We start from the raw sequence: 19,364 nt of genomic DNA, 5'->3' as shown, positions 1-19,364 counted from the left end.
TGACATTCAGATCGATGCATCACATATTCATTGAAATTCCTCTTTGAAGACCTGCTTTTGGCCTTCTTTCCCTGCCATGCACACTAAGTAGACACACCCAGGCCACAAAATGTGATGTGTATTCATGTGACCCCATGGACTGTAGCCCACCTGGCCACTCTGTCCACAGGATTTTCCAGGCAAGAATACTGGAGTGGGTTGTCATTTCTTTCTCCAGGGGATCTTCCTGATCCAGGTATCAAATCTGTGTCTCCTACATCTCCTGCATTGGCAGGCAGGTTCTTTACCACTGCATGTGATGAATTGCCCTCTTTTCTATCTGCCCTCTCTGATAGCAAAAAGACAGCCATTAACATTCACAAGATTCTTTTATATATTAAAAAGTTCTTTCATCATGTGTATCATCTCAGAATTTCTTCCCTGTGGTGATGCTCTGAGGTAGGTCTCCTTATTATTCTCACTTTAAAGATGAATTCAATGACTTTCTGGCAATAACATAACCAATGTTATGTTGGTTATACAATGGTTATACAATGGCCAATACAAGATAATTTTATGTCTAACAATCAAGATTCTGACTCCAAATTATCATATATTTGTATATATATTTGCATTTATGTATTCATATATACACATATATTTTACATGCTTTTTGAAATATAACCACCTATCTCAGAATTAAGAAGAGGCAGAAAATATGGATAAGAAGGAAGCAGAAGCACAGAATCAAGAGAAGGCTGCAATGAGGAGTAAAATGGACTCATACTGGTGTATCTGAAACCTCAGAACTTTCCAGAGTATATAAATGATCTATCTTTCAACATGATATGTCCATGTTAACTAAAAAGGAAATCCTGGGTCATAGTCATAGTTTCAATTTGAGTGAGGTCATGCTTGGCAAAAAAGCTCAATAAAATGTTTGTTGAAAGGACCCTTCTTGAGCAAACCGGACATTCTAGACAGATGGACATTTTCTATTCTGAGCCCAGGAGAGAACAACTGGTGTTATTAATTCAGAGGTCAGCTTCCTGCAGTTACTGTTGTTCAGCTTGTATCAGTAGATTAACCACAACTGTGTAAGAATCTGCCCTGTGTCTGACTTCAGCAAAATTCTTCTTTTTTAAAGTTTCTACTTTTTTTAAGTTTCTGCTTAATAAAGAAGTGTGCTGATACAATTCTAAGCTTCCAATGATGGACCTGGCCTTCCTGCACACCTGGATAATCATGCTTTAGTGAAGTTGTTCAAGTAAGAGGCTGACCGAGCACTTTCAAGGGATGGCCAGAGTGAGTCACGCCCCTACTTGGAAGTTTAACGGATAACTTGAATAGGCAGCCAGCTTCTAAGCAGAAAGGGGGGTTTCTTGTAAATGGGGTATCAGATGTAATATGAGCAAAGTCCCAAGGAGTTTCCTGAAGAAACCTGAATGCTTTCTTGGAAAGAAAGGCCATTTTTTGGTCACATTCTCTTAGCTTCTAATGACTTTGTATTTCAATGTGTCACAGCTGACTCAACTTTCAGGGAGATGAAACCAGCTTAGAGGAGCCACTAAAACATCCATGAGCAAACGGACTTAGGTGCAAGACCGAAAACGCAGAGTGTGTGAGAGAACGGGGCTGGGTAGATAGAGCCTGTGCATATAGTCTTGGGAAGAACATCCCTTGACACAGTGGATGAGAATTGCATTCACACTGTATGGCTGAGGGCCGTGCCATTTAATGGATTTCTGAAAACACTGCGTCTCATCCCTCGCAAAGGAAGCCCATTAATAAAACGAGGGTGGCGGGTAACCAGCTACAGATAGCACAGCCGCTGCCAGCTCGCTGTGATTAGAAAGCTTGCTGCACTTAATGCATTCCCAGCCACATTGAAACAGCTTCATTTAATAAAGTGGTAGTACTGCTGACACAAATGTATTAAAAAGTGGGCACAAGCAGAGTCTAAAGCTCTTGGGAACATTCCACTTGTGTGGGGAAAGGGTGGCAAAAAGGTGCAGTTTTCAAAGGACTTGTATTTCATGAGGGAAAAGTTCTGGCATTCTCCTGGACGTTAAAAGACAATGGCGGAGGTATGCCATTTCAGCTAACACCAATGAGCATCATAAATCTAAAATACTGCTTACAGTATACATGCATACATATATACATATATATACACATGCTATCTATATACAAAGTAAATACACCATATACTATATTGTAGTATACACACATACACATATACACTTTAGCTAAATTAATCTGTGCTTTCCTAGAAGAGTCGTGAGCCTCTTAGGTTGCCAATGTAGCATTCTTTTAAAAGCATCATCTTTCTCTCAGAGAATGTGAGTCATCTTATTCAGACATGACAAAATGTGAGGCGAATGGAGGAGAGGTGACAGGAGAAGTACTGAATCTCAAAAAATGGCACGAGAGTCTGGTAGGCAAATTTTCTCTTTGAAACAAGTTAGTCATTTGCCTCCCAGGACAATTCACTACAAACAAGAAAATCGATTTGAAAGAGTTCAGTGTTATGAAATATAAATATAGGACTGAAATCCAGAAATTAAGCTTCATGTAGATCAGTCTGTATTTTCCTTTCTGAGAGAGAGAGGAATAGAGAAGGAACGGCAGTCAGCTGTGAGTGAGGCGTCCCTATCCTTATTGAATCACTGTGTGACCACGGTGGCTTGGGCTTACTTCTCCTAAAAAGAGAATGGGGGTAATAATGCTTTCTGTTACTCATCAGGGGAGGATTCAAACTGATGCTGTCGGTGAAATTATTTTGAAAGGGCAACACAAATGTAAGATGTATCTGAATATTCTGTAAATCATGAAAGAACCGAGAAACGGATGTGCTCAGAAGACTGGAAAGAAAACTGATCTGTGACTAAGGAAGGCTGGCGTGTGGGGAAGGGAGTCATACATTTATGGAACACCCACACTGTGTCAGGGCCATTTCACAGCTATGTTCAGGACAGTCCTGGGAGTTTGGGCTTACGTCCAACTTTCACATGCATAGCAGAATAAGAGAAGGAATATGAAATCAGCCCAAGTCACAGACTGGGTACGGCACCCACTCCCCAGACCCTCTGTAGTGCACCTGGGATTTAGCCCATTTCTGCCAATCACTCATGGTGTGATCTCTGACAAGTCAGTTTCTTCCTTTGAAAAACTAAGGGATTTCTTAAAACCTAGTAGTTTAAATAGTATCTTCATGATTTGTGTTAAATCCATAGACTACCCACCCTATAATTTAATGGATATTTTTCTAAATTTAGTAAGAAAACTCTATTACTTCTATAAATGGGAAATCACACATTAAAATACACAGAAATAGTTTCAACACATGATAAAACACTTGGCTGTTATAGTAAAAGGGTGCCGTCTACCACCTTGGCTCCCCATTTTGGGAAACACTGGGCCAAGCCATCACTAGCTCAGCTCCAGAAAACTGTTCTACTGTGAAGTCATAGAATAGATTCAATATAGTTACCAGGTAGCAGCTACTGCATTGGCCTCTCTATTACAGTGCCTTCTTACTCTGTGTTAAATACTTTTGCTCCATTCTTTCCTTCTTATTTTTTCTAAGTCTTCTCAACTCTTAACTTCTAGCCATCTTCAATGCAAATTTCAGCAGTCTTTGTACTGAGAATCAGTGTAGGCAGAAGCATGTGGTAGGTGTTATCAGGGCTTATAAAATGAATAATGCATGCCAATAATATATGAGTCAAGAGTCAAGACAGATGAAGTGGTTTAAGAAAAATCTTACAAAGAGCTTCCCTCGTGGCTTAGATGGTAAAAGTATCTGCTTGCAATACGGGAGACCCCGGTTCGATCCCTGAGTGGGGAAGATCCTCTGGAGAAGGAAATGGCAACCCACTCCAGTACTCTTGCCTGGAAAATTCCATGGATGGAGGAGCATCATGGGCTACAGTCCATGGGATCCCAAAGAGTTGGACACGACTGAGCGACTTCACTTTCACTTTCTTTCACACATACAAGAATACATTTAGCAGAGATACAGTCATAGAAAAACAGATACTCAAGGACTGAATTAGAATTGAAAGAAACCATAGAGGCCACTTTCCTTAGTGACTCAGCCAGTAAAGAGTCTGTAAGGCAGGAGAGCTGGGTTCGATCCCTGGGTTGGGAAGATCCCCTAGAGAAGGGAATGACAACCCACTCTAGTATGCTTGCCTGAGAAATCCTATGGACAGAGGATGGAGGGCTATAGTCCATGAAGTCACAAGAGTTGGACACGACTTAGCTACTAAACCATCATAGAGACCACCTAATTCAGAGCCTGCATACCAGTGGCCTAGTGTTTGTATTCAACTGGCAAGAATGTTTGGTTTGGCATGCAAATTACTTTTAAAAAGAAATAAAGGAATACCTTGCGAATTAACCTCAGTCTTCAATCCTCTCAATGCTCTTACCCCAGGCCTGTTCACTGTTATATTCTTTATCTGCTCTCGAAGATGTCTGAGAGTACATTCTCTAATGTGCCTCATCCCCAGCCTATCAACAAGCACTACACAAAAGTAGGGAAACAAGACCCAAAGATGCCAATAACCTTGTTGTTAAAGCAGAGCTGGGGCCAGAATCTTACAGCTCTTGACTATCAGTGAAGTCCTTCCTGAATAAGCTCAATTTACAACGATGCTTTCACAATGCATGACTCAAATTAGCTTTTGAAAGAGATGTCACTGAAGCAAATCTTGAAATAAGAGATACTGTTTGAGGAAGGTTGCAAAGGAAAGAGGCTGAGGAGAGAGGATGGGGAAGTTTGAGAGATGGGGGAGGAGATACATATGTTATAACCGAGCAAGTGCAAAAGAACAGCAGGTAGATGAACATGCAGACTCAACCTTGTACATGGACCTAGAAGGTAAGGAAAATCAGGAACATGAAAAGTGAGCGAGATGAAAGTAGAGAGCCCAAACTCTACTAAAAAGATTCCAAATATAGTTAATATAGTTAATCTATAGTTATTATCTATATTATAGATTATCTATTAATAGATATCTATATTATGGTTAATATAGATTCCAAAGATAATTAAAGAAATACCATGTGCATGCAAAATGATCTGTACTAATATGAAATGAGGCTAGAAAATCTGGGAAGTCAAGAGGAATAGCAGGAATAGCAGCACCTCAAACACAAATCAAGGTGTCTGTTAGATTTAGAGAGAGAGTTATCTTAAAAGTCATGTGCACCTGTTTCTGTTTTATAAGTAGGTTCATTTGTGCCATATTTTAGATTTCACATATAAATGATTTCATATTGTATTTGTCTTTCTGTCTTACTTCATTAGGTATGATAATCTCTAATTGCATCCATGTTGCTGCAAATGGTATTATTTCATTCTTTTTTATGGCTAAGTAGTATTTCATATATATATATATACACACACACATATACCACATCTTTATCCATTCATCTGTTGACTCACAGACGTAGAGAACAGACTTGTGGTTGCCAAGGGGAACTGGGAGTTTTGAGTTAGTAAATGCAAACTATTATTTTTCGAATGGATAAACAACAAGGTTCCTACTTGCATAGTACAAGAAACTATATTCAGTATCCTGGGGCAAACCATGATGTAAAATAACACTTAAAAAGAATGTATAAATGTGTATAACTGACCCACTTTGCTGTAGAGCAGAAATTAGCACAACAATGTAAATCAACCATCCTTTAATAAAATCAAATTAGAAAAAAAAATTCTATTATAAAAAAAAGGTCATGTGAAATATCCTCTTGTTTTTTCAAGGAAAGACAAGAGCTCCAGGATGGTTGCATGACTGCTTCAAGTTTATGAGCCTGGGTAGACACAGAGGGAAACTAGATGCCTGACTTCTTCACTTCCAGTTTGGTGTGTTTTTCCACTTTGAGTTGGACTGGATTCAATATGACAAGCAACAAAGAGAAGAACAATGAAAAAACTGCAGCTTGAGGAAATGGAATTACAACTATATTCAATTAGAATTAGAGTAGAAAGTGAAAGGAAGGAGAGGAACTGTCAGTAGTTCTTGCTTCCAGGTCTTATTTTAAGGCCAGGGCTCCCTTGTGGTTACCAACATCGTGATACTTCTTCCTAAATTTAAAATCAAATTTCTTCTTTGCAAAACTCACCGACTTACCTTTCCCACCCACCCTACCCATTATGCCTCCTGCATACATCACCTTGCAAACAAGTCACCTCCTACAAAGCCTCTTGTAACCTCGTGAGCTTGCATAAGTTCTATTATAATACCAGAGAGTGAAGGCAAAGTCAGCCACTAGTCATAATAAAAAGCACCCAAGATACATTTCTGAGAACTACAGAGTGATTTTTTTTTTCTATCTACCTAGATATGTGTCAACGGCTTGCTTTCTGACTTTTGAAATCACACAGGGTCTCTGTTGACCAGAATTTATCGAGTTGTTTTAGAAAACACCTAATGTCAGCAAAGGGAACTATTTTTATCACTGCATGTTGTTTAACAGCTCTTGATGGTGATCAAATTTACAGCACCTATAAAAGGCAGGACAACCCAAGAGGCTGAGCCAAGAACTTTGATTTCTAAAGAACCAAGCATTACACAGCCAAGATTCTAGCTGGTACCTCAGAAAGTAGGAGGAATGGGATGTTATTAAACAGAAAAGTAAAGGCATAGAGATTAAGCATACAGCCAAACGAGCAAGTATTTAAATTATCCTATTAATACTAACCCCTCCTTAGAGTTTAGTAATCCAGCAAATATTTATTGAGCGGTTTTGACATACAAGATTCTATTCTAGATATTAAGAGGATACACAAAGGTAAATAAATGAGACTTAGTCCCTTATCTTCAAGAGCTGCCCAAATAGTGCAACATAGAGAAGTATTCATAAACGATTATAGTGTACAGAGGAATATTTTAAATATCAGAGTGGCCACTGGGACCAGCAAAGTGCTGAGGGTACCCAGTGGAGCTGGTTCAAGACAGTTTAAGTCTGATGATTATATAAACAAAATTTTACAAATTGTAAGCAATGATGTGGATTAAATCAAATTCTTTTGACTGAAAATTAATCATAAAGAAGAGTGCTTGAGCCATTTGTAATTTTGACATTTTATCTGTAAGTTTATTAATAGGATAACACTTTTAAAATGTGAAGGCAATTTTCTTGTGAATTTTTGGCTATTCTCAAGCATTAAAAGGAAAAGCTGTTATCTTTAATGCTCTTAAATGCTTCCAGGTTGTGGCCTTTCCCAGGTAACCAGATGGATGCAGAACCCAAAGCAGTTTTTGCTCTCTGGGATTTCCTTTTCTGTGCAGCCTTCTGAGAAATTAGAAATAAACACTCATTCAGTAACAAAGAAAGAGACAATTGGATCAGAAGATCCTGGCTCCCTCTTTGGGAAATTGTACTACATGTAGAAAGTTAGTTTGCACTTGGCTGGCTTTCTTTAGAATGTACTGGGGCTAGTCAGTCTATTTGGTTCAGCAGGAGTCCACCTGAATTTTTCCTGGTTTTCACTGGAGTTGGGTGGAACTCAGTCAAGGTTTCGTCCTCTGCATGGACTGCCATTTCTCATATAGGGGAGGGGGTTGTTTCCGAGTAGGAGACAGTGATGGGGGTGGATCCATCAAATAGGATTGGGTGTCAAGAAGCTGAACTGTTTCAGAAAACCCTCTTTGCGGTACCAAGTGGATAGTTGTTAAAATCATTTTTATTTGACGATTTTCATTTTAAGGATGAAGAAACCAAAATAGAAAGTGCAAGGCATGTGCCCGGTATGCTACACAGTTGGCACATAATCAACATGGATACCAAGGTACAGGTGCTAATAATTCCTGCTCCTGAGGACTTGCTTAAATGTATCTACAAACAGATGGGAAGAAATACTTCTGATGAGATATTAAAAAGCTATGTGTGTGTATGCATGCTGAGTTGTGCCCAACTCTTTGCGACCCCGTGGACTGTAGTCTGCCAGGCTCCTCTGTTCATGGGATTTCCCAGGAAAGAACACTTGAGTGGGTTGCCATTTCCTTCTCCAGGGGATCTCCTCAACCTCGGGATTGAACCCAGGTCTCCCCCATTGGCAGTTGGGTTCTTTACCACTGCACCACCTGGGAAGCCTCTATTAAAAGGCTGTACTATTTACTAACCTTTCATGACTAAAATTAAGATATCAGAACAACCAGGTTATCAACAGCAATATGCAGGAACCCAGATATTTGACCTCCTTTAAGCCTTAGTTTGCTCACAATTGAGAACCACTTTAGGGTTGATGTTTCCCTTTGAAGTATTTGTCTTGGCTGGTTGGAGAAAACTTAATATCTACCAGATATTAAGATAAGATATCTGTCTATCAGATATCATAGCACATAGCATTAGACTTGGATTATTTCTAGATGCTATGTAATCTATTCCCTCAGTAGAAACTGAGGCTCAGAAAAATGACATATTGCCCAAGGTAACTTGCTGGAGTCAGTACTAGAAGCTCAGCCTACTGACTGTCACAGAGAGAAGGAACAGGTTGCCTCTGTACTTGTATTTGGTCCTTAGCCACACCCTGTATCCTGTATGTTAGTTATCCCAATGGTACTTCTCTTCCTCAAGTGTCCCCTGGCTTAAAGCATCAAATCTAGGGGACACTTTCCAGGCATGTTCTCCAAAGCATCCCTACCTTCCTTAAACTCTCGGCTCCACTGAATTGCGTGGCTCATTTCCCTCGGTTTCTCTCCAAACATTCTGACTACTTTTTCTTATTCTCTGTCCCTGGCCTCTAAAATATTGGTGTTCATTACAGTCTCATAGTCAGCCTCTTCTATTTTCATTGTCTTTTTACATACTACCTTGGAAATCTCTGCAGTCTCCGTAGCCTTCCACGGTGTGTTGTGTGCTCGTGGTTATTAAAGGGATATCTATAAGGTTGGTGACTCCTGAGCGGCTAGCCTTTCCCTCCTCTACCTGTTGGACAGCTCATGTGGTCTCTGTAGTCATTCAAGTTTAATGCATTGCAGATTCCTTAGAACACACACACACACACACACACACACACACACACACACACACACACATCCATGCATGCACACACACTTGGAGACAGATACATGGATGGCGAGAGAGAGAGATCACATCTTGTGATAGGAATGATACAGTTGTAAAAAATTTGTTTGAATCTCAGGTTAAATACACAGAGGCTAGGAAAGAGCATGAAAAAAGGAAATGAGAAAGCAAACTGTTCATCTAACATAGTGGGGAAGTAGGGCTGGGGCATTGTCCAATTACTGCCATGAATAATTAGTTAAATATAAGTTAACAGAGGCATTTGAAACATACTAAGGCAACAACCAGTAATGATAGAGTCAAGAGGTCTAACTGCAAATTGCTTCAGAAAAGCACAGAAATACAACACAATACATGGAGTAAAAAGAATAGGAGGAGAACATTAAGGAACCCGAAAAAACAGACAATGTAAAGAAAGAGAAGAGATGTAAGACTTAAAGCTAGTAATACAGTGATTAGGAAGAATTTTTAATAACAAGGATGCTTATGGCTGTTAATAACAAGTAATGCCTCATTAAAAAAGCAGGTTACAAAACTGCATGAACAAATGATCACAACTATGCATAACATGCAAGGATGTTTACAGGCAGCAGAGTACAGGAGTTAGGAATATGTACTGTATGGACTTCCCTGGCGGTCCAGTGGTTAAGATTTTGCATTCCAATGCAGGGGGTGCAGGTTCGATCCCTGGTCAGGGAACTAAGATCCCACATGCCTCGAGGCCAAAAAAAACCAAAACATAAAACAAGCAATATCGTAATAAATTCAATAAAGACTTTTTAAAAAAATGGTCCACATCAAAAAACACCTTTAAAAATCAAAAGAATATGTATTGTAGAATCCACAGATACAGATTTGAATCTGTAATCCATGACTTACTGTGTGAGTTTGATCCAGCTATCAAGCCTACTGCATCTCAATTTCCTTTTTTTAAAAAAGATGACAATGATACCTACTTAAGAGTCTGTTGGTAAAGATGAAATTAAAACAACTTGCAAGCTTTAGAAAAGTGCTGGGCATATAGAATGTGCTCAGTCAGTGGTAATGATGATTATACTATTAACTCCTTAATAAATAGTATCCTAGTGTCTTTGTCTCATTCCCTAAGGGCTTCCTTTGCTTAGCAATGTGGTGAGATAGCTTGGATAGGAACTAAGGAGGCCTGAATCCTGGCCCTGGATCTGCTAATAACTAACTCTGCAATCTTGAGCGATCCATACCCTGTCCAAAGAGGGGTTGGTCTCAATGCTCTTGCAAGTTCTCCAAAACTAAACTGTGCTATAGTGGAAAGATACATGAGAAAAGAGACATGAAATAAGGAGAATCATGACGCTGAACTTGGCCTCTAACACATCGTCTCTGGGTTTCAGTTTGTCTTGCCTGATAGGTTACTTTGTAGAGACAAGAATATGCCATATGCCATCGAAATAAAACCCACATCATCACCATTTCTGCCCATGGAGCCACTGGTGATGGAGGTGAGAAAGGTGCTGGGGGATCCTCTGTCAAGACTCTGATCAGAAAAGACATCCAGGTTCTGCCACTTTCCAGTGCAGTCACAGTGTTCAGCATGGAAAATTATATGGATTTCCTCTTTTATCAGACAATCTTCCTTTGCCACTATTATTTCTTCATCAGTCACAATGCTAATGAGAATCAAAGTTCAGGTGCTTTACTCATTAAATAATTTTTTCTTAAGTACTTGAAGAAACCTTGTTTCACTGCATAAACTGGCTGTGATACAGCTTTTAGTGATTTCTCTTCATTCTAGGGAACAATAGCCTATGTTCTAGAGACATAGTCACCACCACTGGAAGTGGGAAGAGAGCCAGTCAATTACAACCACCTTTACCAAGAGACATGGCACATCCCCTGGGGCAAGTATCAAGTATCCGACCAGTGGCAGCTCAGAGACACCCTCCAGGGATATAACAGTGGTTGGAAGATGGCAGACGAGAGCTAGGCTACAGAGTGGTTGTATTTGTTTGTTTGTTAATAGATCTGCCGAAATGGGATGGTCGTGGGATCAAACCAATTTTAAGACCATGAGTTTCAAGAAATGAAAGAAGACTGCAAATCCTGAGTCAGATGCTACAGGCAAAGCGCAAAGAATGAGAAACAAATTAGGGGTCAGAACTCCAGAACCTCTTCTGCCCAACAAACAAAGAACAGTTCTTAATTTCCTCTGGCAGGAGATTGATGATCACATCTGAAACAACAAGAAGAATTTGTGAGCTGTTTCCAAAGCAGATGGAGAGAGGCAACATTTCAGAATAAGTCTAAAAGTCCATCCATCTTGACAAGAACTTACTAACCAACTGAAAGATGAGCCTCTGCTCAGCAGACCGGGTGAAAAAGAGGCTATGACACAAATGGTGAGTGATCCTCTGAAACAGACACGCTGAGTACTTAGACAATTTGTTGTTGTTTAGTCGCTAAGTCATGTCCGACTCTTTTGTGACCCCAGGGACAGTAGCACGCCAGGCTCCTCTGTTCATGGGGTTTCCCAGCCAAGAATACTGGAGTGGGTTGCCATGCCCTCCTCCAGGGGATCTTCCTGACCCAGGGATTGAACCCGGGTCTCCTGCATTGGCAGGCAGATTCTTTACCAGGCAGAGCTACCAGGGAAGTCCAAGTTAGTCAATACCTCGAAGAGCTAAAGAAGTCACAGACATAGACACAGTTCCCTATATGAAATTAAATCCTGGAAAACCACCCCCCAAAAAAGAGAAAAAAAAATTATAAATTATAAGTGCAAAATTTAAAGGACTTGTACAATTCTAACATGCAGATTGCTCCAGTGAAAAATTCTAGATTTCAATAACCTGCAGAGTGAGACCACTTGGGATATTTATTCTGAGTTTCCGGTGTTCAACCAATATAAGAATCCATTTACTTTTTCTAATTTTATTTTCCTCTAGACTTCAGGACTTATTAAATCTAGGATACCCCCTCTATGTAATATGTTACACAAGCTTATGGGTGAGTGTTTTGTACATGCCAAAGAAAATTTATTTGTAAGGGATCAGAAAGCTGGACATAAATGACTTAGGAAAGACAGCATAGAGAATTCTCAAATAGAAGAAAGGGATGAGTAGGGTTTGAGAAGAGCTTCCCAGGTGGTGCTAGCAGTAAAGAACCTTCCTGGCAATGCAGGAGACATAAGAGATGAGGGTTTGATCCCTGAATTGGAAAGATCCCTGGAGGAGGGCACGGCAACCCACTCCAGTATTCTTCCTGGAGAGTCCCATGGACAGAGGAGTCTGGCAGGCCAAGGTCCATAGGGTTGCGAAGAGTTGGACACGACTGAAGCAACTTAGCATGCATGTATGCAGGGCTTGAGAAACCAGAACTGTATGATTAGAAGGGGATAAGAAAAAAAGCAAAAGACACTTTGAGCTACCTCTCCAGTCACATAAGGTTGACTGGTTCAAGGTATGATGTTGGACAGACAAACTGACAAACTTTAAGGTCTGGAAGTATGGGACGGGTCCATGATCAGGCAGGTGGGGGAGGTGCACAGGGGAGATTGATTGATTAGAAGAGGGAGATGATTAGAAAATGGTGGGGCTTGCAGATTTCCAAGAGGTCAAGTCTCCAGCCTCCTCATTTAAAGGGTGAAGAAACTGAGACCTAAATATATTGATCAAAGTTACTTAGTTATTATGGTTGCTATTGGAAACAGGCTTCCTTGGTGGCTCAGCAGTAAAGAATCCACCTACCAATTCAGGAGACATAGGTTCAGTGCCTGGATTGGGCAGTTTCCCTGGAGGAGAAAATGACAACCCACTGCAGTATTCTTGCCTGGGAAATCCCATGGACAGAGGAGCCTGGTGGGCTATGGTCCACGGGGTGGCAAAGAGTCAGCTATGACTGAGCAACTGAACAACAACATCAACGACAAGGTGTCCCATATTCCCCAGTTTAATGCTCTGGTCTCTACTGAACACACCAGGCACCAGCCTCTGCATCTCATTCTCACCCTCCCATTATCTGAACTGTCTGAACCTTGTAATCGAGTTCTTGACCTTCACCAAGATCTTGAAGCTTTCTCCATCCTTCCCTTGTAATTTGTCCCTGTTTCTACAGGTTTTCCTTCTAACTTGACTACTTCTTCTCCATTCCCTCCTCCTCAACCTGCCCCTTCAGACATGTGTGTTTTCCAGGCCCCAATCCCTGGTCTCCTCTTTGCTCTTAATACATATACCACATATAACTTAACATATTTTTAAAATCTGTGTGTTTTTCTCACAGAGCACAGACTAATTGCAAGCCTCAAATCTAAGCAATAGTAGTGAGTATTTAACTTATTATGCTGTCTGGCCTACCTTAATTTTTTTGCTTCCTACATTTATCTCCCTTGGAGTAACTCCTCATTCCACTCATAGATTCACAAACCTGTAGACAAGTGTCATTGTGCCCATAGAATATATGTTTTAAATATTTTATTTATTTATTTAGTATTTGGTATTTTGATATCTTAAAGCAAACACTTTAGCTGGGGAGAGACTGCTCCTCCCAGAGCTAGTTGATTTTTGTGAAAGTGAAAGTGTTAGTCGCTCGGTTGTGTTTGACTCTTTGCGACCCCATAGACTGTAGCCTGCCAGGCTCTCTGTCCATGGAATTCTCCAGGCAAGAATACTGGAGTGGGTTGCCATGCCCTTCTCCAGGGGATCTTCCTGACCCAGGGATCAAGCCCAGTTCTCCCACATCATGGGTACATTGTCTACTGTTTGAGCTAGCCAGAAAAAGATAGCCAAAGACCTCTCTAGGAGCAAGCCTTTGATATGCAGTTATGCTATCCAGAGCCACACCGTTTCTTTCTGGCCCAGGAATGCTTGCTGTTGTTATTCAGTCACTAAGTCCTGACTCTTTGCAACCCCATGAACTGCAGCATGCCACGATTCCCTGTCCTTCACTATCTGCCAGAGTTCACTTAGATTCATGGCCATTGAGTCGGCGATGCCATCTAACCATCTCATCTTCTGTCATTCCCTTCTCCTCCTGCCCTCAATCTTTCCCAGTATCAGGGTCTTTTCCAATGAGTCAGTTCTTCACATCAGTTGGTCAAAATATTGGAGCTTCAGCTTTAGTATCAGTCCTTCCAATGAATAGGCAGGGTTGATTTCCTTTAGGATTGACTGGTTTGATCTCTTTGCAGGCCAAAGAACTCTCAAGAGTCTTCTCCAGCACCACAGTTTGAAACTATCAATTCTTCGGCACTCAGCCTTCTTTACCATTCAACTCTCACATCTGTACATGACTACTGGAAAAACTGTAACTTTGACCAGGAACCCTTGGAGGCAACACTCCTCTGCCTTAAATCATCCTGGACCAAGTGCTTGAGACTATTCCTATGGCCTAAAGCCACCCAAATTATTCATACTAGCTTATTCCAAACTTTTTACCTGCTCTGCCTCACCTTTCTCTAGAAGCTCCAGTAAAGGCTCTGGCCTAAATCTTCCCCATGTTCCTGTCTTCCTGATCACCTTGGCCTCCTCCCCAGGTGGTCCCATGTGGGATGCTGTGCCTCCTGCCTCTAGGACCCATGAATCTAATAAACTTTGTTTTTCTCAGCCTCTCTCTCTGTCTCTTCTTGTGGCCACACCTGAATAGCCATCTCATAAAAGAAAACGAAACCCATTCAATCTATTTTGTGCTTTCTCTAGTCATGGACCAAACCAATCATCCTCTTTAGAATAGTTCCCACTTTTTGATTGTGTAAGAATCACTTAAGTTCCCCGTTAAAATGTAGATTCTGAATCTCCTGCCTTTCCACCTCCAGAGATTTTGATGATTCAATAGGCTGGGGAGGCGCTGTGTATTTTAATACACACTTACAGGAGATTCAGATCGGGGAGACTCACAGATTTGAATAGAACATGTATTTCAAGCTGTAAAGCAGCGTGTAAGTGTGTCACAGGTAATGGCACTACCTTCTGTGTCCTTGTCCCTCCTGGTAAGGGTGCCAGACACAGTGTGGGGCACACTAAGTGATGTTCTCTCAAAGAAGAGATGTTCACCAAAAGATCTGACATATGCAGTGGAATATTTCCCACATGAAATGTAAGATCGTGTGTGGAAATACGTGGAAATATGTTTCAGACCACATACAAAGGCTCCAGAGGACGTGGTTCTCCTCTTAGATAACCTAGTGTTTCAGGGTCTCAGTAGTCCCATCATCTCTTGCTTACTGTTCACAACTGTTTATATCTACCGCTTACTGTTTACCATGTACGACCCCTCACTGTTTGCAAAGGGAGTCGGCATCTAGCATCAAGCATAATGCACCCAAGTAGATTCCTCAATGCTTGGTGAGTTTCAGAGAGCAACACCACACTTACATTATGTCTTTTGGCATTATGGCATCACGACCACCTAACTTCTAGTTTTGGCTTCTTAAGAACTCTTTATTCTTTTAGGCACAACGCTATTCAACGGGCCCATACTTTGCCTTTGCAGATTTTTACAAAAGCCTTACAACCAATGTTCTGCTTATCTGCTGTTGGAAAGTTATGCTCAATTCATTTGTTCAGTCTTTATTAAACAAGTTATTTCTGTGCTGGCAAAAGGTCAATTTAATTGCACCAATAACTTTGAAAACAACAGTTCAATCAATACAATTGTATTATATATGTGCACTAAAATTTACCTTGTGACTTCCAGGAGCAAATTGCAAACAATAGCAGTTAACAGCAATTTATTCCTGCTTTTCCCAAACTACTTCACTTCCTAATCCCCCTAAACAAAATCTTCTGAATGTATCCCATAAACTGAGGCTTGAAATCAGCTCGCTAGTCAGTATATCATTTAGACAGTTGTGGGACAGCTACTAAGAAAAGGGAAGAAATGAGTTCAAGTGTACTCCTCACCTTTAGCAATTGATAACTTAATCACCTACTTTTATCCATTAATTGATAAATCATGTCAGAAATCCTTTCATAAAGTCCATCTAGTAGGAAAGCAAACATTCGGTGCAGTGGCAGATATCAAATGGAAGGACACAGAGTCCCTGATCTGAAGAAGTGCTTGTTTTACTTTCAAAGGCCACATGTAAATAGGCAAAAAGTTAAATAGTGGTAACCACTTTAAATTGCTGCTGTTGCTGCTGCTAAGTCGCTTCAGTCGTGTCCGACTCTGTGCGACCCCATGGACTACAGCCTACCAGGCTCTCCCATCCCTGGGATTCTCCAGGCAAGAACACTGGAGTGGGTTGCCATTACCTTCTGCAATGCATGAAAGTGAAAAGTGAAGGTGAAGTTGCTCAGTAGTGTCCGACTCTTAGCGACCCCATGGACTGCAGCCTACCAGGCTCCTCCGTCCATGGGATTTTCCAGGCAGGAGTACTGGAGTGGGGTGCCATTGCCTTCTCCTTTAAATTGCTAGTCAAGATAAATATAAAATAGAAGAAATATCATAAAGCATCTGATTAGCCATTGGATTAATAGAACAGAAAACAACTGACAGAGAGAGTTAGGTGAAAGGGGTCTCTTAGGCTTTGGTAATTTCATAAGTTTTAAAGAAAGAGTGGGAACTCGGACATTCCTAAATGACAAGTAGGATTGGGATGGAGAAAGAACAAACATGTGAGTAAAGGCACAGGGGATAGAAGTGAAATGACATGTTTGTGGGACTCTGAGGAAAGAACCTAACAGAACAGTGGGCATGTATGGATTCTCTGTGGGTGCGCTCTAGATAGTCACCCAGGATTAAAATCCTTCCAATTAGAGAATGTGAAAATGCAAGTGATACAAGTTAAGAAGTGTTTAAAATCATCTTCAGATAAACTGAGCTTTCCGAATAAACTTGATATTAAAATGAATGGTCAGGAATGGACCCTAAATGGAGATTTAATATAGAGTCCCACGGTTGGCAATGGTGAAAATCAGAGGCAGAGTTTGTTGACAAAGCATTTGCAAAGAGCAAAGCTTGTTCTGAACACCACAACCTTTGCAGGCTATTCCCACCATCTTCAAGCAATAACAGCACACGTTTTCAGCTCAGCTGCCTTGGCTTTTGAAACCAAATGCTGCCCTGAGATAATGAATTCAAAAAGGGGAGCTCAAGTGTGAACACTCAGCAATGTGGAAAATCCTTTTGTGCACTTCCTAATTTTTTGTTTGTTTTCATCTCTGCAGAGATGCACATAAGCTAGTTTTGGGGGCAGGCTGAGTTTTCATCCAGCTCCCACTGTAAGTGTGCTAGATTCTCTGTGAAGATTTCATTTCTTTTGACGTGTAGATGTGATGAGGAAATGACAAGAAGGCATAACATTTCTCTCTGAGCACTGTGTTGAAGAGTTATTGGTTCTACATTTCCTGGCATAGTTAAGGCCCAGAGCTAAGAATCCAATGACCCCTAGGCCTTCTTGGGTCCAATTCCATTTCATTCTGTAACATCCCATCCTGTCTAGTCCTGAAGCTTTGGGACAAGCTCAAGGAGAGTTCATTGCGGAGACTGCTGACCAAAGAGGGAGAAGCAATGTTTTAGATACAGAACTCTGACCTCTGTTTTTCTGTCATTATTTCCCCAACTGTCAATAACAGATATCTAAAATTGTTGTTATGGGCATTGGACAGAGCCTCAAAGTTAGACCTGGGTCAAAATCATCACCTAGATTTGGGACCTTGGGAACATTTTTTGTTGCTGTTGCTGTTTGTTTGCAGAGAGGCAATGGCACCCCACTCCAGTACTCTTGCCTGGAAAATCCCATGGATGGAGGAGCCTGGTGGGCTGCAGTCCATGGGGTCGCTAAGAGTCAGACACGACTGAGCGACTTCACTTTCACTTTTTACTTTCATGCACTGGAGAAGGAAATGGCAACCCACTCCAGTGTTCTTGCCTGGAGAATCCCAGGGACAGGGGAGCCTGGTGGGCTGCCGTCTATGGGGTCGCACAGAGTCGGACATGACTGAAGCAACTTAGCATCAGCAGCAGCTGTTTGTTTGCAGAGTGAAAATAATCCTACATATAGCATATAATTGAAAAGCAGATTAAAGGAGGTAAGTTATGAAATAATTTTAGCACAGTGCCTGACAACAAATATTCATTCCCTTTGTATATGCCTTTTTCTGTGGATATTTATTTAAAATGGCTTTGTGTACCTGTGGTCTGAACTTCATCTTAGAACTTTAAAAATACATAATTTGAGGGACTTCCCTGTCTGTCCAGGAGTTAAGAATCTGCCTTGCAATGTGGGGAATGTGAGCTTGATTCCTGGTCAGGGAACTAGTGGTTCAGCGGGTAAAGAATCTGCCTGCAATGCAGGAGACTTAAAAAAAACACAGGTTCAATCCCTGGGTCAGGAAGGCCCCATGGAGGAAGAAATGGCAACCTACTTCAGTCTTCTTGCCTGGAAAATCCCATGGACAGAGGAGCCTGGTGGGCTACAGTCCATGGGGTCCCAAAGAATCGGACCCAACTGAGCTCATGTCATGCATGCGGGGAACTAAGATCCCACATGCCATGGAGCAACTAAGACCTGCGCACCGTAACTACTGAGCCCACGTCATAACTAGAGAGTCCATGCACTGCAACGAGCAATCCCACGTGATGCAAGGAGGATCCCACGAGCTGGAACTAAGACCCAACACAGCCTAATACATACATATAAAACTGTATAAAACTAAAACACATAATTTTAATGATAACATCAATTAATAGTTAACAAGATACACATATTAAATAATATGTAAATAGCTCAATGAGTTACATACAGAACTCTGCAAAATGTTTTATAGCCAGTGTTTTGCTCATATCTTGGACAGATCTTGTTTAAATAAATGTGTGAGTGACATGAGGTTGGGGGACAACTAAGGAGGCTCCTATAGGACACAGGCTGACCTTGGAGCTACTACAAGTTCAGTTCCAGATGACAGCAATACAGCAAATATCACAATAAAGCAAGTCAAACAAATGTTTTGGTTTTATAGTGCATGTAAAAGTTACATTTACAATATACTACAGTCTATTAAGTGTACAAATACCCTTATATCTAAAAACAAGGTATTACCTTAATTAAAAATACTTCATTGCTAAAAAAATATTAATTATCATCTGAACCTTTAGAGTTTCACATTCTTTTTCTGGTGGAGGGTCTTGCCTCAACAGCCACGGCTACTGACTGATCAGAATGATGGTTGCTGAAGGTAGAGGTGGCTGTGGAGATTTCTTAAAATAAGGCAACAATCTATCAAAATTGGAGTTAGTCCTCTCAAGTCCTCACACTGCTTTATCAACTCAGTTTATATAATATTCTAAATGTTTTGTTGTCATTTTAATGATCTTCACAGCATCTTCAGCAGGAATAGATTTCACCTCAGAAACCTACTTTCTTTGTT

General features: G+C 40.8%; 1 protein-coding gene and 1 long non-coding RNA gene across 5 annotated transcripts in view; one reads left to right on the top strand and one right to left on the bottom strand.

The window, feature by feature from the left end:
• The window catches only part of CTNNA2 (catenin alpha 2), a 1,291,223-nt gene that overhangs the window by 436,742 nt on the left and 835,117 nt on the right, over window positions 1–19,364 (bottom strand). The gene's annotated exons all lie outside the window — the stretch shown is intronic.
• Window positions 3,502–6,293, top strand: LOC145547319 (uncharacterized). The gene is made up of 2 exons (XR_014083730.1): window positions 3,502–3,653; window positions 5,756–6,293. It is a non-coding gene; the product is annotated as an uncharacterized LOC145547319 (long non-coding RNA).

Source organism: Giraffa tippelskirchi, chromosome 4 (assembly GCF_054371585.1).
Source record: "Giraffa tippelskirchi isolate mGirTip1 chromosome 4, T2T-mGirTip1v1.2.pri, whole genome shotgun sequence".
NCBI classification, from domain to species: Eukaryota; Metazoa; Chordata; class Mammalia; order Artiodactyla; family Giraffidae; genus Giraffa; species Giraffa tippelskirchi.
Note: the sequence above shows the minus strand (reverse complement) of the source record. Positions and strands in the feature narration are given on the sequence as shown.